The 27,704-nt window shown below is 41.6% G+C and overlaps 1 protein-coding gene and 2 non-coding genes across 10 annotated transcripts in view; 2 read left to right on the top strand and 1 right to left on the bottom strand.

Moving 5' to 3' along the window:
• Positions 1-27,704, bottom strand: part of TNIK (TRAF2 and NCK interacting kinase) — a 560,172-nt gene that overhangs the window by 384,990 nt on the left and 147,478 nt on the right. The window lies entirely within an intron of this gene.
• LOC119934519 lies at positions 12,912-13,049 on the top strand. The gene has a single exon (XR_005452953.1). It is a non-coding gene; the product is annotated as a small nucleolar RNA SNORA7 (small nucleolar RNA).
• On the top strand, positions 20,678-20,748 carry TRNAG-CCC. Its single transcript has one exon. It is a non-coding gene; the product is annotated as a tRNA-Gly (tRNA).

Raw genomic sequence — 27,704 nt, 5'->3', positions numbered from 1 at the left:
AAGGTGGGAAATGCTGGAGGGCATTTAGGAATTTCCCTGCTGGCTCTGAGGAAGGCTACTCATTTTGCATTTTCGTTGTGGGCAGGGAGTGTCACTGTTGTTGTACTGCACTTTCCCAAGTGCTTAGTACAGTGCTCTGCACACAGTTAGCTCTCAATACATACAACTGAATGAATGATTGATTTTTTTTCAGATGGGGAGGGGAATCACAGACGCCTCTGGCTAGTAATGTCCTGGTGCTGTCACCAACTCAAGATGCTCTGTCCCTAAAATCTTCACCCCGTGGCCTGGAAGACTGGAGGTGTCTGGTCTCACCACGGAGATGGTCTAATCCTAAAGTAGACAAACTGGGAGATACCAGCCGAGCTGGGAAGGGATTTGGAACTTTATTTCCAGCTATTACTGCAAGTATTATTATTTACAAATGTCCAGTCAAACAATCAAAAGTATTTACCGCCATACTTACTCTGTTGAGAATATCGCACTAAGTGCTTGGAGAGTATAAAACAAAACCTTTACTATTATACTGTACTCTCCCAAGCGCTTAATACAGTGCTCTGCACACAGTAATAAATACGATTGAATGAATTAAAACAATCAGTTGACATGATGATGCCTGCCTTTAAAGAATTGACAACTCAGCCCCGTAAGTCAAACAGCAGCCAACTCTAGCATTTCTGAAATACCCATCCGTCAAGATTTCTGTATGTAGGTTTACTCAAGTGTCCACACAATTACTTATTTTGACTATTTCTGTAAATATTTTTTGTGTTTGTCTATCTCACAGGAATATACACAGGTTCCTCGTTGGCAGAGTAAGTGTCATCTCTTTATTCTGAGGTTTCCAAATGTTCAGTATAGTACAGTATACCAGTTGGGCATTCCATAAATACTACTACAACTACTACTACAATTTTTAAATCAGAAAAGAAAATTATTCTCAGCCTGATGTGTCAAGATAGATGAGTAGTGAGAATGATCTGGATTTGAATTAAAATTGTTTAAACCAACATGAGAAAACCACATGGTTTCTAACCACCCCAACTCCATGTTTTAAATTGGCTGATAAAATTATCATTTCAGCAACTGCCAAGAGTTGCCATTTCAAGATAGATTTTCATTCTGGGAATTACCAGTGGGGAAACAACAAGATACCTGATCAGGCCAAACCATTGTCAGGTTTTCAAATTTTGAGAATGGTGGGCAATGCAACGCAAAAGAGTGTTGCAAGACGTGTTTGCTATTAATATTTAAAGAATGAAGCCATTCTGTTTCCGGGGATGCAAACAAAGAACCTTCCTGTTTTGTTTCGTTGTCCTTGTTATTTTAAGATAATACAAATTGAGAATACTCTGCTCCACAGCTAAATTACTTGGGGGGAGGGAGCAGGGGAGGGTGAGGAATCACAGTCTGTTCACTTCTACTTGCTTTCCCCCAAAATGAAAATTGCAGGAATGTGGTCTTATCACAAAACATAACTCAACCAGTGTCATGGAGACATGTTACACTGTGATAATGATTCATTCTTAGAAAGCTTTTGCTGCCACCCCTTTTGTCTTCTACAGGACAGGGAAGGGCTACAAGACAGAGAGTCAGTGAGTATGTGCTTATTAATATTCCCATTCCAGCTGGCTCTCCTGCCGCAAAACTGGCTAAATCTTCCTATCCCAGTCTTCAGAAACAATGGGACTTTAAAAGTGGAATGCTTCATAATCCAACTGTAACTTTCAACAGAGAAATGGGGTGTCAGATGGAAGGCCAGACACCCAGAGGCTGGGACATCTGTAACTAGAGCAATTCCAATTAAAAACAGAAAAAAATTGTACATTAATGAAGGGCAAATTCAGGGCGGGGAAGAGGGATGGGGGGAGAGGGGATCATTCTCAAGCAGCTGCTATACATGCAGAATGTTTTTTAATCACTCAGCCACATTCAAAAATCACTCATTTCCAACAGTCGCTTCCCGGCGTAAACATGACAGACAATTCTCTCCGAAATCCCAAGGTCAAACAGCAGCATCTGTTGCCTGGTTTGTGGAACACGAAAGCTTTCTTTAAAAAAAAAAAAAAAAAAGAAAAAAAAACCAATACTCAGCCTTAGATAATACAAAGTTTAGAAATCTGCACAAAAGGGAATAAAATTTGTGTGTTTTCATAATGGAATTTGGTGCATGGAAACAATTGCTGCACTGTGATGTGCAAAGTTTACAGGGAAATGCATTTTCAGACTTGCTTGCCTTCCTGCCACTTGGCTATTGAATTATTCAAGAACGTTTCCTGGTTAAAAAGCCTAATAATAACATGCTGAGCTACTTCTGAAAAGCACTTTCACCTACTATAAGAGACATACCGGTTACAGGAAAACAACTTATCGCATTACAAGCGCTTGTCTCTGTATTCTTTAAGTACTTGATATTCACCCCATCCTAAACCCCACAGCACTAATGCACCTCTCCGTAACTTATTTATTTATATTAAGGTCTGTATATTAATGCCTGACTTCCCCTCTAGACTATAAGCTTATTGTGGGCAGGGAACACATATAGGAACTGTTGCAGTGTACTCTCCCAAGTGCTCAGTACAGTGCTAGTTGCACAATAAATGCTAATAATAATAATAATAATAATAATAATAACAATAATAATGGTATCTGTTAAGTGCTTACTATGTGCACTGTACTAAGTGCTGGGGTGGATACAAGCAATTCAGTTTGGACACAGTCCTTGTTCCGCATAGGGCTCACAGTCTTATTCCTCATTTTCCAGATGAGGTAACTGAGGCACAGAGAAGTGAAGTGTCTTGCCTCAGGTCACACAGCAGTCAAGTGGCAGGGCTGGGATCAGAACCCATGACTTTCTGATTTCCAGTCCTGTGCTCTATCCACAACACCATGCTGCTTCTCATTAAATACCATTGTTTGATAAACTGTCTTCAAATTACTAGGTTGACAAACTGAAGACTGGGGAGATAATCACTGCTGCCAATATGAAAATGAAGACACATTTCAAAATGTTGAGCTTTAGTAACAACCTGAAGCTGGTTCTTAACGGTTCACCTCGTTTCCTTATTTGGAATGCATCAGTTTGAAGCCACCCTATATTACACTCCCCTAAAAGACGTAATGTTGAAAAAAATCACTGTGAAATCAGAAGAATCCACTTTAAGCAACCAGTGGGTATTTCTTTTTTGCTCAGGGGCGAAGAACTTGAACGATGGGCTGAAAAAGCCTCATGCTTTGCTAAGGTATACACTGGGTCTTAGCAAACAATTAACATCAACAGAAACTCTTTTCAGCATTTTTATACAGCACATATTAGACCAGCTCTATCTCTTGTCCATGGAAAATGTTTCACACCGCCTGAAATCCTAAAATCTTAGTCACACTTCAAAAACATAGCCAGGCACACAACTGATGCTCATATCCCTTTCCCAGAGTGCTCCCTATGGTGCACAGATTCAAAAAAGAGCTCTCTCACTGGTTTCTGTCCAAGGAGCAGATTTCTCGCCATCCAGGCCTACATTAGAAATTGATTGGGGGCCATAATGGGGCTAGGGGGAGTACAGATTATTCATTTTATGTTTATGGTCTTTGTAAGTGAATTTAACTCCCATTAGAGTTACCATCGACTGTTCCGTTACGCTTCTGTAAACAGGCCTAGCAAAGCCAGTGACATAATATTATCACCAGATCATGTTTCTCAGAAATTTCAAAGTACTTTCAAGGAGAAAACATTTTTAGGGGCCAAAGGAACATTTTGGCACTTGATAATGAAAATTAGGAAATCAACCAGCAATGTGTCCTAGTGGGAAGAGCATGGTCTTGGAGTCAGAGGGCCTGAGTTCTATTCCCAGCTCTGCCACTTGTCTGCTGTGTGACCTTGGGCAAGTCACTTCACTTCTCCATGCCTCATCTATAAATGAATTTTAAGAGTGTGAGGCTGCATTTGGGACAGGGGCTGTGTCCAACCTATCTACCCCATTGTTTACTACAGTGTGTGGTTTAAATACCATTAAAAAAAACCAATCAATCAATCAATCAATCGCATTTATTGAGCGCTTACTGTGTGCAGAGCACTGTACTAAGTGCTTGGGAAGTGCAAGTTGGCAACATATAGAGACAGTCACTACCCAACAGTGGGCTCACAAGAGCTCTGCACAAGAGTAAAATTGTGCTCAATAACTATCTGTAGTGCACTGAACTAAGACCTTGGGAGAGTACAAAAGAAGAAGACACAAGCCCTGCTAAAAAGGAATTTACAATCTAGAAGGAGAGACCAAAATTATTTGCAAATAGGAGTAAGATTAAGCACACAGTGGGCAGGGAACATATCTACCAACTCTGTTGTAGTGTACTCTCCCAAGCGCTTAGTACAGTGCTCTGCGCACAGGAAACGCTCAATGCTGTTGATAAATGGATTGCTCACTGTGGGCAGGGAATGTATCTACCAACTCTTGTTCTAGTGTACTCTCCCAAGTGCTTGGTACAGTGCTCCGCACACTAGAAACTCTCAATAAATAAGAGTGATTGGGCTCAGAAATTAACAATCTACTATTTGGAACTAAAAGTTGTGGAACCTCTTAGCTGACAGGATACCCAAGAGAGGTGAATTGTCTCACAAGCCCAAATCTCTCCACATAAACTTTCCTTGGCATACCACACGCCTAGAGAGTTCAAGGGGAAGTAAGCAAGCCAAAACCAGCTCCGGGGAGAAGACAGAAACTAGAATCAAGGACAGTGAGAGAACAAAATTACTTTATGCGATTTCTCATATATTTAACCAGAAATTTCCTTTCCTTTCTCCACTAAAGCCTGTGTTTGTCTTATTGGATTTATTCCCACCTGACACCAGAGGCACCCATTTATTTTTCTATTTTCTCAAGTGTGATTACATGTAGGGAGTGAGGTCTCCTCCTCATCCAGTTGCCAGTCTCTGAAATTCCAGAAAATTGGAACTCCTGGAAGTTGCTGCACAATTGTAAATAACAGAAGAGACAAGGCTATACATAGATCTCACTTAGATATTTGGTTATTCTCTATTTCAATTTATTACTTAAATGCATAATCAATGACAATGGAAATGTGTGGTTTTCATCTGTGGAACCAAATAAATCACTGCATGAAACAACCATGAAAAGGCCTGATTAACTCATATCTACCCCAGCACTTAGAACAGTGCTTGACACAGTAAGCGCTTTGCAAATACCATAACAATAATAACGATAATGAAACAGCTTTGCTTTCACAAAGTGAATCTCAGAGAAGTTGCCCATTGTTGGGTAGGGACTGTCTCTATATGTTGCCAATTTGTACTTCCCAAGTGCTTAGTACAGTGCTCTGCACATAGTAAGTGCTCAATGAATACGATTGAATGAATGAATGAATGCATTTTGTTTTCTAAGCAGTAACTTAATCGAAAATTAAGCAGAAATGCTCTGCTGACTGCGTTTTATCTCAGTTCTCAATTGAAATTCACACACATGGGAATTCTCAATCTAACCCATTGCCTGCTGGGTTTATCAACCAGATGACTGAGTGCTTGAGGGGATGCAAAGCTCTGCGTGTGGAGAATATAAAGGAATTTTAAGAAACAACTGTTGCACTTAAAGATCTTATAATTTAATGGATTGAACTGAACTATCATGGGACTATAATTACTATCAGAATAAGAATGGTCTTTTATGAATGAATGACAACTGGTGGTGCTGTAAAAATAAGAAGTTCCTACAATCCTTGGAGTATGCATAATGGTGAAAGATAAACCCTTCTTGACTCTGAAGAAACTTCTGATTGTAGGCTTGTGATTTTAAATGGTCTAACACAGTCATTCCTAAGAAGCAGATAGCAGGAGAGCTGAACAGCTGCTAAATAGAGACAACGTGAGTTCTCTGAAGAGAACCCAAACCTCTCCTCGAAAATCCAACTGAACAAAAATATCCTCCAGCCGAAGCACCAGCAACGGAATTGCTAACTGTTGGGAAGCAATGCCAGCAGCTAGTACCACCAGGTGCTCAGTAATAATAAGGACAATGATAATAATAATTGGGATATTTGTTAAGCTCTTACTCTGTGGCAAGCACTATATTAAGCACTGGGGGAGAGACAAGTTAATCGGGTCAGACATATCCCCTGGCCCTCACGGGGCTCACTGACCAAGGCAAAGAAGAACGGCTAGACCTTTTAATCAATCAATCGCATTTATTGAGTGCTTATTAGGTGCAGAGCACTGTACTAAGCACTTGGAAGAGAACAATAAAACAGAGTTGGCAGAAACATCCCCTGCTGAGAGCTCACCTCCTCCAAGAGGCCTTCCCAGACTGAGCCCCTTCCTTCCTCTCCCCCTCATCCCCCTCTCCATCCCCACCATCTTACCTCCTTCCCTTCCCCACAGCACCTGTATATATGTATATATGTTTGTACATATTTATTACTCTATTTATTTATTTATTTTACTTGAACATTTCTATTTATTTTATTTTGTTAGTGTGTTTGGTTTTGTTCTCTGTCTCCCCCTTTTAGACTGTGAGCCCACTGTTGGGTAGGGACTGTCTCTATATGTTGCCAATTTGTACTTCCCAAGTGCTTAGTACAGTGCTCTGCACATAGTAAGCGCTCAATAAATACGATTGATTGATTGATTGATCCCCTGTGGACAACAAGCTTACAACCTAGATCTTCAGAAGGCGGCATCCTTAACCTTACAAGCATCCTTAACTTTACAAGCTATTTTCAACCTTTCATCCTTAGATAATTCCTCCCCCTCTAGCTTCAAACACACTTAACTCTCCCCTATTCTAACAAGGCCAACCCTGGACCCCACAGCCACTTTAAACGAGTAGCCACCTCTCTCCTTCTCCTCCTTTCCCCACAGAACTCTTTGAAAAGCAGTCTACACCCACTGCCATCTTCTTTCCACCAAGACCAATCTCTAGAACGTCAGCAGTGACCACCTGACAACCAAATCCAAGAGGATTGCCCTTCTCTATTCAGCTACTTTTGATACGGCTAGTCACCCCTTTCTCTTTGAAATGCTTCTGTGGGACTCACCTGGTTCTTCTTCCACCTCTCCAACAGGTCCCTCTTGGCTTCTTTGGCTGACTCTCAATCCACCTCTTCCTTCCCCTACTTCTCGCTCTAGGCTCACTCTCTCAGGGAACTCATCTTCTCACAAAGTTGCAGCTACCACCTCCAGGAGGATGACTCCACATCTCCTTCTCTAGCCCTGACCTCTCTCTCTTCCCCGCTGCTATTTATTGAATTATGCAGCTGCGCTTCCCCTCAGACATCTCTTCCTGGATGATCTGTTGGCACCTCAAGCTCAACCCATCTCCATCTCATCTCATCTTCCCTTCTAAACCCTGGTCCCCATGCGGGACACAGACTGTGTCTGACCTGATTATATAGTATCCACTAGGGTGATACAATAATAATCCTGGTGTTATCTCCCCCTTCTAGAATGTAAGCCCGTTGTTGGTTAGGGACCGTCTCTATATGTTGCCGACTTGTACTTCCCAAGCGCTTAGTACAGTGCTTTGCACACAGTAAGTGCTCTATAAATATGATTGAATGAATGAATGAATCAGGCATTTACTATGTGTGGAACATGGTAATAAACGCTTGGAAGAGTACAATACAATGGGCAGACATAATTTTCCAGAAAGAGTAAATAAGGATTATTAAATATGTTTGCTATTAAACCCTAAATGTCATGATTCTCTGTGTTCCTAGAAGACCAAAAGGAGTGGTGTTAAATAATAGATCTATAAAGACTAAAAGTCACTTGGAAGACTAAGAATATACTTTCATCAATATCATACTTGGATGCCATATAAATTCCTTTCTAACATCTGAAAATCGAAAGACCGATCTCTGCTCTTATCTAGTCCACACACAGATTTTATTTGCTTGCACTGTACCCCGATTTCTATGAAACTAGAAATCACCTCTACATTGCAGTATCCACACTACTTCACTAAATCAGTAGTCTATCTTGACTAGCTTTCGGCAGCAGTGTGGCTCAGTGGAAAGAGCATGGGCTTTGGAGTCACAGGTCATAGGTTCAAATCCAGGCTCCACCAATTGTCAGCTGTGTGACTTCGGGCAAGTCACTTCACTTCTCTGAGCCTCAGTTACCTCATCTGTAAAATGGGGATGAAGACTATGAGCTCCCCGTGGGACAATCTGATCACCTTGTAACCTCCCCAATGCTTAGAACAGTGCTTTGCACATAGTAAGCACTTAATAAATGCCATTATTATTATTATTACTATTATTATTATTATTTTGGCATTTTCCAATGTGGACTTGAATTTTCGGTTCAAGCAAAAATTCAAAAAAAAATTGCTTGCTAGTTCCTGCGCTATTAAACTGTATAACAATTTGGAAGAACACCTAAAAGAAAAGCAGTGTTGTTTTTTCGATGTCCCCTTTATTTGAGCCATTCATTAAAATGACTGCATTTTGCTAACTATAAACCAGGTGAACGAGAAGAGCAGGTAAAGCCAATAAAATGTGAGGCAAAGCTTAATTTGTTTTTACAGTATGACCTACTTTCACTTGTTTTTGATTCACATGAATGACTGAAGCTTCAAGGAGCTGATTCGGTAAGGTTGTTCATTAAAATCACTTTCTTTTCTTTATAGCTGTCAGCTTTGAGGGATAAAAAAAAACAGTCTCTGTTATAGGCATCCTTTGAAAAGCCTTACTTTGTGACCAAAGAAAAATACAAAACCATACAATGTCAAAAGCGGCTGCAGTTGTTCTCATTCTACTTACTCATATAACTTCTCTTAGAGAAAATACTCCATCCCTAAACAGGTGAGATACACTGACGGTTTGCCTCATATCCAGGATTTTATGAGAAAGGCCCAGATGGGCTTATATTCCAATGCAGAGAAAAACCCCATTCCTTTTAGCTTTTAGTTATCGTGACTATCGATCCTGAATCAGTTAAGTGCATTTAAGTCTGAAACAGAAATACAATTCAAGAAAGTATATTTAGCTGCTTTGGGGCACAACCTTGTAAGATAAATCTGTCTTTCACTAGTGAAGCAGCGTGGCCTACGGGAAATAGCATGGACTTAAAGGTCAGAGGACCTGGGTTCTAATGTGGCACTACCACTTTCCTGGCTGTGATCTTCAGCGAGTCACATAACTTCTAAGTGCCTCAGTTTACTCATTTGCAAGCGCTTAGTACAGTGCTCAAGCACTTAGTACAGTGCCCTGCACACAGTAAGCGCTCAATAAATACGATTGATGATGATATTATACACTTGTTCTCCCTCTTCCTAAGACTGTGAGCCCAATGTGTGATAGAGACTGTGTCTGCCCCGATTACCTTAAATCTATCTCAGAATTTAGCCCAGTGCGTGTCACAAAGTAAATGCCTAACAAATACCATTATTATTACTATTCTTATTATTTTCACTAAGTCTTTCCTTTACAGTGCTGTGAGGAGGTAGGGAACATTCTTCCAACAACTCACTAGCATCTAGATAGGACACGATGCAATCAGTGATATTTATTGAACGCTTATGTGCAGAGCGCTGAAACTGTCCAATGCAACAGAATTTGAAGTCACAATTTCTGCTTTGCATAGGCCAGTCAAGGCTTAAGGGCTAAAATGCAATTTCTCATTAGCACGAGGTTCCACAAGAATGCAACCCCCACATTGAAGGACTGACTAGATTCTCTTTGCTTGGGCTGTCAAGCCCCTACAGAATACTTAACCCACAATCGGAAGGGGGATATTTACTTCCCCGACATCCGAAGCACTCGGCTTATTTACAAAACATGACCCAATCTCGATTACGTGAAGCATACCCATTACCCCACCTGCTTACTCAAAACACACACGCCATCCATTAGATGCTGTCCCTCGATAGGCCCACCCACGCAACTCCCATTGAAGGACAGTGAGTGGGAGCTGTGGGGGTGGGATGGGTTGGGCTCAGTTCAAAGGCTCCGGAGAGACGTAGAGCGAGAAGAGGAACATGTGAGAAATGGGTGTCACCTAGGTATGTTAAGAAGGCAAATCTAACCCCTGGTTATTAGATTCCGTCCTAATATAAGTCACTGAGCTGTGATAAGGGCCTTTGGATTGACACATTCTCCAAGGCAAAAAGGAAAGCACGTTCATACTTATTGGCATATTTATTTATACTAATGTCTGCATCCCCTTCTAGACTGTAAGCTCACAGTGGGCAGGAAATGTGTCTGTTTATTGTGTGTCGTACTTTCCCAAGCGCTTAGTACAGTGGTCTGTACAGTAAGTGCTCAATAAGTACGACTGAATGAGTTTTTCCAAAGGCAATACAGTTATACTGTACTCTCCCAAGAAGATCTAGTGATACCTGACTGTTTTAAATTATGTTCTCTTTACTCTCCCTTTCTGGTTTGTCTACCAGATATGGATTAATAAAGGCATATATATGTTTATTGTGTGTCGTACTTTCCCAAGCGCTTAGTACAGTGGTCTGTACAGTAAGCGCTCAATAAGTACGACTGAATGAGTTTTTCCAAAGGCAATACAGTTATACTGTACTCTCCCAAGAAGATCTAGTGATACCTGACTGTTTTAAATTATGTTCTCTTTACTCTCCCTTTCTGGTTTGTCTACCAGATATGGATTAATAAAGGCATATATATATATATTAGTGTAACATGAATTGCTCCCAGAAAATAATCTATATTCCAATCAGTATTCAGCCCAAAAGCCATTGAAATTACCCTTCGCTTTAGGACCCCATGAGTCATTTTGGTGCCCTATTCCAGGTCACTAAATTGACCACTTTACTACAAATAATCTTTTCAGAGAACAAAGCAACCAAAGGAAGTATCCCAATAACTTGATACACTCCTCAAATATACCATTTTAACAATGTCTCTACAGGGAAGTTGCACAAACAATTAAAACCAGAAACTGTAATCACATAGGATAAATGGCCAATTAAATTTCTGGTTATGGGATTTTAAAATGATTTCAAATGTATTACAAAAATCTACTGATGTCTGCGTACCTGAGGATTCCCTTTGTGGAAAGGGAATGTGTCTGTTTATTTGTATAGTGTAGCTCCCAAACGTTTAGTACAGTGCTCTGCATACATTAAGCGCTCAATAAATATGAATGACTGAAAGAATGATTCATATTACAGTCTAGTAAACCATCAATGGTATCTACACATTGGCAAGCTTGATATTTGGGTAGGAATAAAATTCCCTTATGGGTAAAGAAAGAATACCATCCTTTACTTCAACATCAGAAAGAAGCAACATGGCCTAGTGGAAACAGTTAGGGCCTGGAAGCCAGAGGACCCGAGTTCTAATCCTACTCCACAACCTGCCTGCTGTGACCTTGAGTGAGTCACTTCACTTCCCTGTGCCTTGGTTTCATCATCCTTTAAATGGGGATTCAATACCTGTTCTCCCTCCTTCCTAGACTGAAAGCCCAGTGTGGGAGAGGGGCTGTTTCCAACTTGATTATTTTGAATCAACCCCAGAATTTAGGACAATGCTTAAAACATAGTAAGCACTTAACAAATACCATAAAAAACTAATTACTGTTTTTATATCAGAGAGTTCTGAGTCTAATAAACCTATGATAATCTCAGCAGCAGCAGCAGTGACATTTATTGAAGGTGTAATGGTGAAGCATTATTTTATGCTCTTGGGTGAGTTCCACAGAAACAAGACACACATCATTGTCCAGCATGACTTTACAACTGAGCAGGTGGACTTACAAACAAAAAGCATGGACAGTGGGAGCAAGAGGAATAACAAGGCTATAACAGGAAGTCATACAAGTGTTTCAGGATTATTTTGTTAATGATGTGCATCTAGCTTTACTTCTATTAATTCTGATGACTTGACACCTGTCCACATGTTTTGTTTTGTTGTTTGTCACCCCCTTCTAGACTGTAAGGCCGTTGTTGGGTTGGGACCATCTCTATATGTTGCCAACTTGTACTTCCCAAGTGCTTAGTACAGTGCTCTGCACACAGTAAGTGCTCAATAAATATGATTGAATGAATGAATATCACAAAGAAATAACTGAGTTTACTTCATACAATTACCTCATTTGTAAAATGGGGATTAAGACGATGAGCACACTAGACTGTGAGCCCGTCGCTTGGTAGGGACCGTCTCTGTTGCCAAACTGTACTTCCCAAGCACTTAGTACAGTGCTCTGCACACAGTAAGCGCTCAATAAATGTGATTGAATGAATGAACAGGGGACAGGGATGCGTCCAAACTGATTATTTTGCACCTACCCTGGTACTTAGTATAGTGCCGGGCACAGAGTAAGCACTAAACAGACACCTCTAAAAAATTATATAAAGTACAGAAGTGCAGACTTTTGTAGGTATATAATGTTCATTCATTCATTCAATTGTATTTATTGAGCATTTACTGCGTGCAGAGCACTGTACTAAGCGCTTGGGAAGTACAGGTCGGCAACATACAGAGACGGTCCCTACCCAACAATGGGCTCACAGTTTGTTAAGGAAAAGAATGAAATATATATGCCATAGGTGGTACTAGATTGGTAAGGCAGGTGTTTTGAATTAATCCAGGAAGGCTTCCTGTAGAAAGTGAGATTTTGGGGCATACCACTAATTTGGAAGAGGAAAGTGCCTTTTATGGATGTGGGCAGGAAGGGAATTCCAGGTGAGGGAAGACAGTGTACACCAGAAGTTGGAAGTGGGAGAGCTAAAAAGAGGGTACAGGTAAGAGCTGATCATGGGAGGGGTGGGGAGTGTGAGTTGGGAAGGATCCGGTGAAGAAAGAGGATCCAGTAAAAGGACGATCTTGAATTTGTTTTTGAAAATTATGGTATTTATTAAGCACTTAATATGTGCCAGGAACTGTACTAAGCGTTGGGGTGGGGGAGAATACAAGCAAATCGGGTTGGACACCCCCTCTCAGGGTAACACCTGGAGAGTTTCCAGTGCTCTACCAGTCACAACTATAGGAGGGAGAGTCAAGCAGAGGCCTACCCATTCCATTCCCAGCTTGGCCAGTGGCTAGCCAGTGGAAGGCCATCTGCTACAAGTCAAAACTCACGTGTGCTGGCCAGCCGCTGCACGGGAGAGAGTTGAGGGCAGAGACTAGTTTTCTGCGTGGAAGGAGAGAATGGTAAACCTCTTCCGTATTTTTACCAAGAAAACTCTACGGATCCACTACCAGAATGATTGCAGATGAAAGTGGGGGGTTTGGGGAGAGATGTGTCTATGGTGTCGCCATGGATTGGACATGACAGCATAAGCCGACAACACCAATAGGTTGGACACAGTCCCTGTCCCACGTGGTGCTCACAGTTTTAATAACCATTTTACGGATGAGGGAACTGAGGCTCAGAGAAATGAAGTGACGTGCCTAAGGTCACGCAGCAGACAAGTAGCAGAGCCAGGATTAGAACCCATGACCTTCTGACTCCCAAGCCCGTGCTCTGTTTTCTAGGGTCAGCAGACATTCAGTCCCATAGTCTTGCGTTGCAGTCAAGGATACGGTCAAGGTATACTGATGAATATATAGTGCTACTAGTTATGAAAGCAGATTTAGAAAATTTAAAATAATTTTCCTTAAAAGCACGCCTTTAAGTACCACTTAAACCTCTGAAAATGTAAGTTGTCTTCAAAGAAACAAATTTGGCTCTGTTTTTTAATTGAATGCATCACCAAGTCTAATCTCTAGCACCGCCAAGCATGACAACGTTTAGGAACGAAACGGATCTTGGCACCGGAGAATCTTGCGGTTCAGATCTGGGAATGGCCTCGGGACTCTTCCGCCTCTTCGGTGAGTCACAGTTGGCGGACTTGAACTCCAAGGGAAGGTGTGGGAGGCCCGGCTCTCCCCCACTGCCTGGCCACCAGCCAAACAGTTCCCATTTCGACTTCAACAGAGGGAACAGGTGCACTTTTTGTAAGGAGGGGTCAGCGTGGCCTAATGGGTAGAGCACGGGAGGCCTGTGAGTCAGAAGGTCCAGTCCCAGCTCTGCCACGCATCTGCTGTGTGACGTTGGGCAAGTCGTTTCACTTCTTTGTGCCTAAATTACCTCATCTGCAAAATGGGGATGAAGACCGTGAGTCCCATGTAAGGCAGGAATGGTGCCCAATCTAATTAACTTGCATCTGCCCCCAGACTTAGAACAGTGTCTGGCACATTTTAAGCACTTAACAAATACCATAAAAATAAAAAAAAATTTAAAAAGCTTTCAAAAAGTTTTCCACTTTTCAACCCAACTGCCCAAAGGGAAAAGAATTAGGGATTTGCCCAGAACCTTGGTCGTAAACAAGGCCTGGTTTCTGCAGCAAAAGTATTCTAACTGCTGGATATTCTATCAGAGAAAGTCCTAAATGGCTGCAAACTGACAACAGTGCCATACACCACTACTGGAATAGTAAGGCAACAAAGACTAAATCTGATAAAGAACAACTTTGGTGCCAAGTCATGACCTTATTTCATGATTTATGACACTGGTTACCTGGTAGTTCAAGGGAGCCTTGCAGTACAATCAATCAATGAATCGATGGGATTTATTGAGCACTTTCTGTGTGAAGAGCACTGTACTAAGCTCTTGAGAGCATACAACAGGGTTGTTAGACACCCTCCCTTACAGTAAATACAGTCTGGAGGGCAGGGCAGACTGCACTTTCTACATAATCTCAGTCCCAGAAAGTCTCAACAACCATAGCACCAAAGACACTTTATTACACAGCTATAGTGCCGCACAAGATCAGTCTGAAATCAAAATCCTTCTTCTCCGTCTTTAAAAAGGCAGACTCCATGACATAAAACTGTGTACCAATTGGCTCCGTCAGTTGTCAGCTGTGTGACTTGGGGCAAGTCACAACTTCTCTGTGCCTCAGTTCCCTCATCTGTAAAATGGGGATTAAGACTGTGAGCCCAACGTGGGACAACCCGATCACCTTGTACACCCCCAGAGCTTAGAACAGTGCTTTGTACATAGTAAGCGCTTAACAAATACCATCACTATTATTATTACCAGAGAAAGGAGGTAAAAACAGACTCTAGTGTGGGTTAATGTTTATACGCTATAATCTGACATTAGTATGTTACTTCTAGGAATTATGGTAAGATCCAAAAACTTCCTTCAAGGAGGGAAGAAGTTGCAACTTGTATCTACAACACGGCACTTAACTATCATACGTAGTTCTGTTCCTCTTCCGCTTCTTGCTTTCATGGCAGTGCACAGGTGGTGTTTATATGCCAAAATCAAAAGTATTTGTTTCTACACGCATCATTCCCACTATCATTCTAATGGCTTTCCAACACAGCGTAAAGGATTGTCCTCCATTGTCATCCTTGTAAAAAAAATCCACTGCAGGAAAAGTTTGGGGATCAGTGCACTGATTGTGAAAACAGAGCTGGCAATAAGTATTACCCAACTCCACCCAAAAAGAATGAGGTGCTAATTGCCCTACAGGACTTAAGTATGTATCAGTAATGTACTGATTTATATTAATGCCTGTCTCCTCCTGCTGTAAGATCGTTGTGGGCAAGGAATGTGTCTGTTTACTTCTATATGGTTCTCTCCCAAGCGCTTAGTACAGTGCTCTGCACACTGTAAATGCTTAACAAATACGACTGACTAATGGGGTAGCAAGAAGACAGGAATACACTGAAAAGAAAGTCCAGAGAAAGGACGCTACAGGAATTTTCACTTTTCCTGTAGGATGAAATACCTTCAGCTCCACCAAGTTCCCTGTTCGATGGCCAAGGACATGGCAAGGGGGGGCGGGAGGTGTGGAAGAGAAGGAAAGAGGAGAAGAAAGGAGGGTAGGGTTGCTGACAATCAATCAATCAATGGTATTTATTGAGAGCTTACCAGGTGCATGGTACAACTGGGTTCTAATCCAAGCTCTGACATTTGTTGTCGAACTGTACTTTTCAAGTGCTTAGTACAGTGCTCTGCACACAGTAAGCACTCAATAAATATGATTGAAGGAATGAACTGATGGTAAGCTCATTGTGGGCAGGAAATGTGTCTACCAACTCTGTTCTGGAGAAGCAGTGCGGCTCAGGGGAAAGAGCCCGGGCTTTGGAGTCAGAGTTCACGGGTTCAAATCCCAGCTCCGCCAATTGTCAGCTGTGTGACTTTGGGCAAGTCACATAACTTCTCTGTGCCTCAGTTACCTCATCTGGAAAATGGAGATTAAGACTGTGAGCCCACATGGGACAACCTGATCACCATGTAACCTCTCCAGAGCTTAGAACAGTGCTTTTGCACATAGTAAGCACATAATAAATGCCATTATTATTATTATAATGTCCTCTCCAAAGCTCTTAGTACAGTGTTGCATACAGTAAGCACTAAGTAAATCATTCAATCGTATTTATTGAGCACTTACTGTGTGCAAGACACTGTACTCAGCACTTGGAAGAGTACAATATAAGAACAGACACATTCCTGCCTACAATGAGCTCACAGTCATAGTCAGTAAATACAACTGATTGATTGATTACAATGTAATAGAGTTGGTAGATACATTCCTTGCCCATAAGGCTACTCAGTCATCAGTGGAGATTGCCTGTTTTGGTCTTGCTAATGGGATGGATTTTAAACTTCCATTACAGAAGGTGACTCATGTTGAATGGATAGTAAGAATCGCTTTGGTAATGGAACTTTTAAACATCACTTAATGGAATAATACACATTCTTTAATATACCCGTGTGAAATTTATCCTAAACATGTATTTCGTGTTTTTTCCACAATCAACTGTGACTTAAAAATATCAGATACTTCCAGATGGTGTATGGGCTTCTGGCAGGCAGCTAGACTATCAGCTGCAGTAGTACCACTGAAGTGGCCAATTTAATTAAAACCAGCTACAACGGCAATTTTTCAAAACTTCTAAATAAACTATATCTCATCATTCTCGTCATTTTTAAGACCAATGAACAGGGCTGAGATGTGATTAATGCTACAACTGAAGTAGCTGGCTTCAGCTTCCAGATCAGTTTTTTTTTTCATTTTGCAGACAGGCTTCATCAAGATTGCCACCCATAGTGGGAAAAATAAAAATAAAATATCAGCAAGCACTATAGGTCATAAATGCAAGCAATTCAGGAAAGGGCAATCTTTGCCTGGCACATTGTGGAAGAGATGATCAGGTGTGGAACAATCTTTCCAGCCACTCACACACCCTCACCAATAAAATGCCAACATAAATAATGCTATCTTTGAACCTGTAGTACACACACATTCTCTTTTTCTTTCTCATTGTTTATCTCCCCCTCACCGCTACCTCCACTTTCTTCCCCCCTACCCTCTCTCTCTTTCCTCCTCCTCCTTTCCTCTCTCTCTCTCTTTCACTCTCTCTCCCCCCCACCCTCACCCCCTCTCTCTTTCTCTCTGTCAAGCATGTATGTGTGGGTTTCCTTCACAAGGAAGAACACTTTAGATTGCTTCAGGGCCTTCCATAAGGCTGCCGATATAATTGGTGCAAACACGAATGAACAATGACAATATCGATCAGAGGCAGAATTTACCCTGTTGGACACACTACTGTACCCATGAACACGATGTGAAGCGTGTCCTCAGCAAAACGGGAGGGGCAACTGTGATGGAGGAAAGGCAGGGCCCAGAGGATGGGGAGGAGAGAAAAGATCGCAAAGAGGAAAGAGAAAAAGCAGAAGGAAGGAAGGGATGTGAGAGCATGGGAAGGGTGGAGAAATAAGCACCACCCTAAAGGACAAGCCTCTAAACAACACTCCCCCAAATAAAAGAATAATACTATGTGAGCCCACTGTTGGGTAGGGACTGTCTCTATATATTGCCAACTTGCACTTCCCAAGTGCTTAGTACAGTGCTCTGCACACAGTAAGCACTCAATAAATACGATTGATTGACTGATTAGCACCCCAAGGTGGAGCACAAGGAGCTCTACTTCCATGTTTGGTTTTGCAATTTATGATACCACCAGATCTTTTCAATGGATCAGCAGCCTCCATTTTTACATTACACTCTGGAGATTAGCCCAGGCCTGTGACCTTCCCTAAGTCCCCCTTTCCTCTCCCATTCCCTTCTGAATCACCCTGACTTGTTCCCTTTGTTCATCTCCCCCCTTCCAGCCCCAAGGCATTTATGTATGCATCTGTAATTTATTTATATTAATATCTATCTCCCCACTTCTAGACTGTAAGCTCCTCATAGGCAGGGAATGTGTCTGTTTATTGTAATACTGTACTCTCCCAGGCACTAAATACAGTGCTCTGCACATGGTAAGTGTTCAATAAATACAACTGAATGACTGTCTCTAAAGTAACAAATACAGGTTTTTGTTTCATTGTGTTTTGCTTTTTATTGTGTTTGTTAAGTGTTTACTACAAGCCAGGCACTGTACTAAGTGCTGGAGTAGATACGAGATTGGACACAGTCCATGTCTGTCTCCCCCTTCTAGACTGTGAGCCCGTTGTTGGTTAGGGACCGTCTCTATATCAATCAATCAATCAATCGTATTTATTGAGCGCTTACTATGTGCAGAGCACTGTACTAAGCGCTTGGGAAGTACAAATTGGCATCACATAGAGACAGTCCCTACCCAACAGTGGGCTCAGAGTCTAAAAGGGGGAGACAGAGAACAGAATCAAACATACCAACAAAATAAAATAAGTAGGATAGAAATGTACAAGTAAAATAAATAAATAAATAAATAGAGTAATATGTTGCCGACTTGTACTTCCCAAGTGCTTAGTACAGTACCCTGCACACAGTAAGTGCTCAATACAATTGAATGAATGTCCCACATGGGGCTCACAGTCTTAAACCCCATTTTACAGATGAGGGAATAGCTTTAATTCTATTTGTTCTGACGACTTTGACACTTGTCTACATGTTTTGTTGTCTGTCTCCCCATTCTAGGCTGTGAGCCAGTAGTTGGTAGGGACCGTCTTTATATGTTGCCAACTTGTATCAAGCGCTTAGTACAGTGCTCTGCACACAGTAAGCTCTCGATAAATATGATGGAATGAATGAATGAATGAGGCACAGAGAAGTTAAGTGACTTGCTGATGTCCCACAGCAGACAAGTGGTGGACTCTGGATTAGAACCCAGGTCCTTCTGACTCCTATGCTGCTGCCCTAACAAAGATGCCAAATATGCAAAGACACCTGGCAGCCCTCCCCACACCTTTAAATTTTCTATTAAAAGGCTTGCTCTCATATCCAGCAAAACTCTGCCAGAGAAGAAACTCTGAAGCCTGAAAGTGGGCAGTCATTAATAAATAAATGTTAATTTAGAAGTAAAAAATGCAATCAAGCAATGCAGCCTTCATAAACTGAGTTTCATTCATTTGCGGTAAGTGCTGTTGCATGACTAGAAAATAAAATCCAGGACATATTGCTTAAACTATTTCTTCAAAAACAATCTTTAAACTGCACGTTCACATGTGCTCACCACAAAGAGGCATCTCTGTAACCACTCAAAGGCTCTATAGGGTGGGAGACAGCTGAAGAGTGTGACAGGGCAGGGCGGAAAGCCCAGGGAAATGTGGAAGAAGACAATATGGGGCTAATTTACAAAACCTGGCAACAATAAGGCAGCAAGTTTGGGGGGTTTTTGTTTTTGTTTTTTTTTTTTTTACCAAATTCTAGGCTTCAAAAGTCATTGCTAGAGAGAGGTGATCAACTTCTATCCTGGGTGTGAGACCTAAATCATCTCTCAAGCTAGTCTCTGGAGCAATTTCATCACTGTCACCTACAGGACACACTCAACTCCAAATGGCCAAGATGACCAATAATGAAGTCCTGGAATAGAGTCTTGTCTCCAGTAGTAAATGACTCAATAAGTGGTATTTACTGAGTGCTTATTGTGGGCACAGCACTGTCCTAAGCACTTGTGAAAGTACAATACACTGAAGCAATAATCATTGAAATACTGCTTCTCTGGCTGAGATGTCTCAGAAGGATGCATGTAAGCAAGATTCCCGAGCAGCTATCCTACCATTCTGCCCAGGGAGGCAGGCGGTACTAATGTTTTATGTATAAAATCAAGTCGGGTTTTAAACCACATGATATAGTGATGAACTTCTGGGCTGACCATAGAGCAGAAACCAGTCTTGCTTGTTCTCATCTCTCCAGCCTTCAAGCTTTCCTCCTATCAGTCAGGCAATCGTCCTTATAGAGCACTTACTGTGTGCACAGCACTGTACTAAGCACTTGTGAGAGTTCGATATAACAGACACACTCCCTGGTCACAGTGAGCTTACAGTCTACAGCGAGTTCCCTTCCCCTTCAGCTCCCCTTCTAAAAACCTATGCCACTTAACTTGTTTGTTCCCCAGTTCCCTCAGATGTTAAATGGAGATTAAGACTGTGAGCCCTATGTGGGACAGGGACTGTGTCCAACTAGATTTCTTTCCAAAAGGCTGTAAGCTCTTTATGGGCAGGGAACATGTCTGCTAATTCTATTGTATTGTACACTTCCAAGCACTTAGTACAGTGCTCTGTGCCTAATAAGAGTGTACCCCTGATTGATTGATTAAAAACACACTTCCTCCAGGCCTTCCCTGATTCATTTTTCTTCTCCCCAGGAAACTGAGCCAGAGAGAAGCTAAGTTACTTGGCCATGGTCACAGAGCAGACAAGTGGTGGAGCGGGTTTAGAACCCAGATCCTACTGACTCCCAGACTTGCGCTCTTTCCACTAGGCCATGCTGGGGCATTGGTGGTTCAGTGGTAGGATTCTCGGCTCCCACGCGGGAGACCTGGGTTCGATTCCTGGCCAATGCAGCAATAATTTTAGAGAAGCAGCGTGGCTCACTGGGAAGGGCATGGGCTTGGGAATCAAGGGTCAAGGGTTCTAATCCCGGCTCCGCCACTTATCAGCTGTGTGACCTTGGGCAAGTCACTTAACTTCTCTGGGGCTCAGTTCCCTCATCTGTAAAATGGGGATTAATCAATCAATCAATCAATCGTACTTATTGAGCACTTACTGTGTGCAGAGCACTGTACTAAGCGCTTGGGAAGTACAAGTTGGCAACATATAGTGACAGTCCCTACCCAACAGTGGGTTCACAGTCTAAAATGGGGAGACAGAGAACATAAACCAAACATACTAACAAAATAAAATAAATAGAATAGTTATGTACAAGTAAAATAAATAAACAGAGTAATAAATATGTACAAACGTATATACATATATACAGGATTAAAACTGTGAGCCCCACGTGGGACAACCTGATTACCTTGTATCTACCCCAGCACTTAGAACAATGCTTGGCACATAGTAAGCACTCAACAAATACCATCATTATTATTATTATTACTGAACACAAGTGACCTAGTGGAAAGCCTGCATAATATTTTTACACACTCACAATATAAAACTGGTTGCCAATTTCAATTTAGTCTTTTCCCGTATCTGTCTTTTCAGTCATGCAATGCAAACGTGGATAGGATTCAACTTTTAATTACTACTACTACTAATAATAATAATAATCATGGTACTTGTTAAGCACTTACTATGTGCCAAGCACTGTTCTAAGCTCTGGGGGAGATACAAGGTAGTCAGGTTGAACACAGTCCCCTGTTCTATATAGGGTTCACACTCTTAATCCCCATTTTACAGATGAGGTAACTGCGGCCCAAAGAAGTGAAGTCACTTGCCCAAAGTCACAAAGCAGACACGTGGTGGAGTCGGGATTTGTCCTTTCTGCATCACCCGTGCACTTGGTTCTATGCCCTTTAGGCACTTGATAACCACTCCACCTCAGCCCTACAGTACTTATACATACACATGGGTAATTTATTTTAAGTACTTATACATACACATGGGTAATTTATTTTAACATCCGTCTCCCCCTCTAAACTCTTTGTGTGCAGATATCTTATCTACCTACTGTGTTGCATCATAATTTCACAAGCATTTAATACAGTGCCCTGCCAACAGAAAGTGCTCAGTAAATACAACTGATTGACAGTGCAGCTACATACTAAATCACAGCTAAGAAGTTAGTTGCTGTTGTAAGTTCGTTGTGGGCAGGGACTGCATCTGTTAATTGTTATATGGTACTCTCCCAAGCACTTAGTACAGTGCTTTGCACACCATAAGCACTCAATCAACAAGACTGAATGAAATTTGTTAAGACATATAGGTCTGGAGTTTGAAGACATAAATTTCAAATTTTGACAAATTTTAATTCCACAGGAAAATATTAAGAGTATTAAATTTACAACACGTACTAGAACATGCCATATGGTTATTGCAGCTTCCTTTAGCAAAGATATTTGCTTAAACAATCTCATACTTCAAGTTATCCAGCTATCAAGTAAATGCTTAGAGGAGACCAGGATTGTTTTTCATTATCAAAAATGAAAATTATTTGGCAATATTTCTGAAATATAAAATACTCAATTATACCTATATCTGTTGCATTACATTTCTGAAATATAAAATACTTAATTATACTTATATCTGTTGCAATATATCCCTCTCAAGACTGAAAGCTTCTTGTGGACAGAGATTATATCCACCAACTCTGTGATATTGTACTTTCCCAAGTGCTTAGTACAGTGTTCTGCACACAGTAAGTGCTCAATATATAACTTCGACCGATATATCACTGATTCTAAAATACAAACAACAATAATATAGCAGAGTAGTAGGGCAATACATTTCAAATTATAGAGGCACAACATAATCAAAAGAAAATTATTCTAACTCACTGGAAAGCAATTAAGAGTATTTACTTAGCACTTACTATGTGCAGAGCACTGCACTAAGAACTTGAGAGGGTAAGATATAGAGTTTATTTGCTTCAATATTCTTGACATTTTCTTACATCTTTTCCTTGAAAAAAAATGACCACCTTGGTTCTGTTAGTGGTGGTTTGTAATCCAGTGATTGTAGCTGAGGCACTTCAATAAGCAGAAAACTGAAGTTACTACAAAGCACTGCTCAACTTTTAAGTTTGAAACCTACTACGAGAATCTTTTTTCACTTATTTTCTTTCCCATGGATCCCTCAAACGTGAATTGTACGCTGGTGTTCATTCTGGCTAGGTTCCCTATGAAGTTACCATGCAAAAATAATTATAAAAAATGTAATGTTTCCTTAGGGTCATCAGAAGCATTATGGAGTTATTTGTGCTTGTACAGCAGGTCCTCAATAAATAATATTGATTGATCTACAGCACACAATTATAGGTGAGGTGAACCTACTGATAAAAAGGCAGTCTTTTTCTTTTCCGGGAATACTTCTTCCATTTAGTGTTAGCATTGTATTGGTTATTATAGTATTTGTAAAGTGTTTACTAAGTGTCATGCATTGTTCTAAGGGCAGGGGTAGATACAAGCTGATCAGGTCAGACACAGTCCCCATCTGTTATTGGGTTTACAGGCTAGGTAGGAGGGAGTAGAATTTAATCCCCATTTTACAGATAAGGAAACTGAGGCAGAGAAGTTAAGTGACTTGCCCAAGGTCACACAGCAGACAAGTGATAGAGTCAGGATTAGAACACGGATCCTCCAACTCCTTGGCTGGTGCTCTTTCCTCTTGGCCACACTACTCCTCACTGCTGCTTAAGGAGCAACGATGCTTCTTGGGCGGTGAAGAGACCAGAAAATGATTCCTTGTGGCCTGTTCAAATTGTTATAAATCTTAGGTTTCTCATTATAAGATTGTTATAAACATAATATATAACTATATTACATATTATTATATAATTGTTATAAGATTGTTATAAATCTTAGGTTTCATTGGAGACCCTGCTGGCGATTGTAACCTCAGGCAATGTCCTTAGGAAAGCCCAACTGACTAGTTCTGAAAATAAGATGAATCGTCCTTGAGTTTTCAACCTTAGGAATAACTAAGGCACAGCTGAAAACCGTTTTCAACACCACTGTACCATTTGTGTGCGAGCAAGCACCCAAAGAATTATTTAAATGGCAGCATGTGGGAGGTCATAAATGAAATCTGCTAGCTTCAGCGCAGTGAAAAGAGCAGTTCCTATCCCGTAGATTTGTTCACCCATTTTACAAATCCTGCCTGCCTTCCATACACCTAAACCAAAGAAAAATGAGCATTTCAAGTTCAGTGCACTTCTCCCATTCTCGTCTAACAATGAACCCCATCATCTTCATCATTCCTATTTATTGAGCGCTTACCCTGTGCAGTGCACTGTACTAAGCGCTTGGTAGAATATAACAAAGTTGGCAGAGGCATGTCCTACCCACAACGAGCTCACTGTCTGGCAGGGGAGGGACAGACTTCAACAGAAAGAAAGAAATTACAGATATGTATATAAGTTCTGTGAGGCTGAGGGAGGGGTGAGTAAAGGGAGCAAATCAGGGCGAAGACCCCATAGTTTAAACTTTCAAATGACTGCCTGCAAATGTTTGCAGTTTATAAGGTGCACTAACTAACGAAACCTCCCCCAAACCCGCCAACGACAAAACCTAATTCTCCACTTCTCCCTGGATTTTTGTCTCCAACAGCTTTTCTTTCTGCACGGTAACTCTAACTTATGGAGCATTTCTCTGCTAGAGCCAGACCTCTACCGATAAGAGGTAGAAGTCTTCCTCTATAGTTCACCATACTTCACGCCGCTGCCTGGATTGTCTTTGTCCAGAAACACTATGGGCATGTTACTCCCCTCCTCAAAAACCTCCAGTGGCTACCAATCAACCTAAGCATCAGGCAAAAACTCCTCAACCTCGGCTTCAAGGCTGTCCATCACCTCACCCCCTCCTACCTCACCTCCCTTCTCTCCTTCTCCAGCCCAGCCCGCACACTCTGCCGCTAATCTCCTCACCGTGCCTCGTTCTCGCCCGTCCCACATCATCCCCCTGGCCTGGAATTTCCTCCCTCTGCCCAACCGCCAAGGTAGCTCTCTTCCTCCCTTCAAGGCCCTACTGAGAGCTCACCTCCTCCAGGAGGCCTTCCCACACTGAGCCCCCTCCTTCCTCTCCCTGCCGGGCACTCTACTAAGCGCTTGGGTAGTTACAAGATAATCAGGTTAGAAACAGTCCATGTCCCACATGGGGCTCCCAACTGTAATCCCCAGCATGACTCAGTGGAAAGAGCCCGGGCTTTGGAGTCAGAGGTCATGGGTTCAAACCCTGGCTCTGCCAATAGTCAGCTGTGTGACTTTGGGCAAGTCACTTCACTTCTCTGTGCCTCAGTTCCCTCATCTGTAAAATGGGGACTAAGACTGTGAGCCCCCCGTGGGACAACCTGATCCCCTTGTAACCTCTCCAGCGCTTAGAACAGTGCTTTGCACATAGTAAGTGCTTAATAAATGCCATCATCATTATTATTATTATTATGAAATAAACAGAGGCACAGAGAAGATGAGTGATTTGTCCAAGGTCACACAGCAGACAAGTCGTGGAGTCGGGATCAGAATCCAGATCCTCTGACTCCGAGGTCTGTGAGCCTTCCATTAGGCCACGCCGCTTTGATTAGGATGCATCCTTTGTTTAGGATACATCCTAATCCACACTGACAGAATAATTAACAGATTCTGTAATGTTCTGGCCTAGAAGCATAGAATCAGATCGCCAGAATACTCCATTACCCCTCTGAGGGAAACTCTAATATTAGTGGGAGGCTCTCTGTTGGCTTAGACCTGTTCCTAGACCTAGACCTAGCAGACACAAGTGCTCAACACAGTGCTCTGCACAAAGTACACAATTCATTCAATCGTATTTATTGAGCGCTTACTGTGTGCAGAGCACTGTACTAAGCGCTTGGGAAGTACAAGTTGGCAACATACAGAGATGGTCCCTACCCAACAACGGGCTCACAGTCTAGAAGGTACTCAACAAATACCACTGATTGATATTTGTCTGTTATCCCTCCTCTCTTTCCATAAATAGGTTTGTCAGTGTAATTGTTAGAGTTTCCTTTCCAACTGCTGGAACGAGATGTGGTGCACAAGACTTAAAATAGTTCCAGTAATTAGCTGTCATACCGAATTGTTGGTAGAGCTCCAGAAGTGAAGTGTAAAACAGTAGAAAGCCTATTTTCTTTATGGTAATTTCATGCGCATTTATACATTTATCCTTTCATAGATGATAAAGAGGAATATAGAATAATGTCACTACACCTCCTTAAAAGCCTCCAATGGTTGCCCTCGCTGCATCAAACAGAAACTCTTGACCAACTGTTTTACGCCATCCAATCGGCTACACCCCAGCTCCCAATCATCTTTCCTTCCAAGTTAATTTACTGTACTTCATTTTAGTCTCTCCTGCCACCGACATCTTGCTCTAGCCCTCCTTCCTGCCTGGAATTCCCTCACCCTTTATTTTTTTTAACACATTTGTTAAGCGCTTACTATGTGCTAGGCACTGTATTAAGTGCTGGGGTATATACAAGCTAATAATAATAATAACAATGATGGCACTTGTTAAGCGCTTACTATGTGCCAAGCACTGTTCTAGATACAAGGTAATCAGATTGTAGCATGCAGGTCTCACAGTCTTAACCCTCTTTTTACAGATGAGGAAACCGAGGCCCAGAGAAGTGAAATGACTTGCCCGAAGTCACACAGCTGACAAGTGGCAGAGCTGGGATTAGAACCCATTACCTCTGATTCACAAGCCCGGGATCTTTCCACTAAGCCACGCTGATTAGTTATATATGCATATATATGTCATATATGCTTTTACTTCCCCTATATGTAATTTATTTAAGTCTCCCGTGTTAGATCGTAAGCTCCTTAAGGGTTGGGAGCATGGATTCTAACTTTACTGTACTCTTCCAAGCACTTCGTACAGTTTACGTCACACAAAATAAACATGACTGGTTATAAGTAAAGCAGATAAAGATCATGGTTAGGTTTTCCCAACGTACAAGAATGGAGATTGTGATAGTGATAGATGGATATGTTTTTGTTCAAAGGATGGTAATCAAACAGGCATGGGTAGAGGGAATAACAAGTAGAGATATTGTTCAAAGACAAAACAAGGCATTTCAAGATATTTTTTTCCTTTACTACAACTGGTTCCAACTAATCCAATGTTTTCCCAAGGTCTAACCTATTTTCTGGATCTTTCTGTGGACCTCCCTTTTAGCTGGAGGTATCCAGTAAGAGATCTTCCCTGTATGGCTTTTTCTGCCCTGTTTTTATGGTGTTGAGACTCATCCCTAACAAATAAACTACAGGATCAGTGAGTCATGAGATTTAAAGAAAAAAAAAACACAACCCTAAATACAGAGTCTCCCATTTAACACACAACAGCCCAAAGTCATTTGAGCAGCAGCAGCCAGTAATTTACTAAAACCCAAAGTGTGACTGTTGGATTTCATGGGGGAGTTGAAAAATCGGCTAATTGATCTGACAATCAAAACTACTATCCTGTTGTGGTTGAGATAGTACTGACAGTGGAAAAGGAAGGAGGAAAACCGGGTGAGTGACTCCGCAGGAAAGCAAGAGTTTTGAATTTGAACACATTTCAGGAAAGACCAATTTTTTTATGGTATTTTTTAAGTGCTTCCTATGTGCCAGGCACTGTACTATGCCCTGGGGTAGACATGAGCTATGTTGGACCCAGTCCACGTCCCACAAAGGGCTCACAGTTTTGATCACCGTTTTACAGATGAGGTAACAGACACAGAGAAGTGAAGTGACTTGCCTAAGGTCACATCATCATCATCATCAATCGTATTTATTGAGCGCTTACTATGTGCAGAGCACTGTACTAAGCGCTTGGGAAGTACAAATTGGCAACATATAGAGACA

This window comes from Tachyglossus aculeatus, chromosome 1, assembly GCF_015852505.1.
Source record: "Tachyglossus aculeatus isolate mTacAcu1 chromosome 1, mTacAcu1.pri, whole genome shotgun sequence".
In the NCBI taxonomy this organism is placed as follows: domain Eukaryota; kingdom Metazoa; phylum Chordata; class Mammalia; order Monotremata; family Tachyglossidae; genus Tachyglossus; species Tachyglossus aculeatus.
This window is presented reverse-complemented; position numbering and strand designations above follow the sequence as displayed.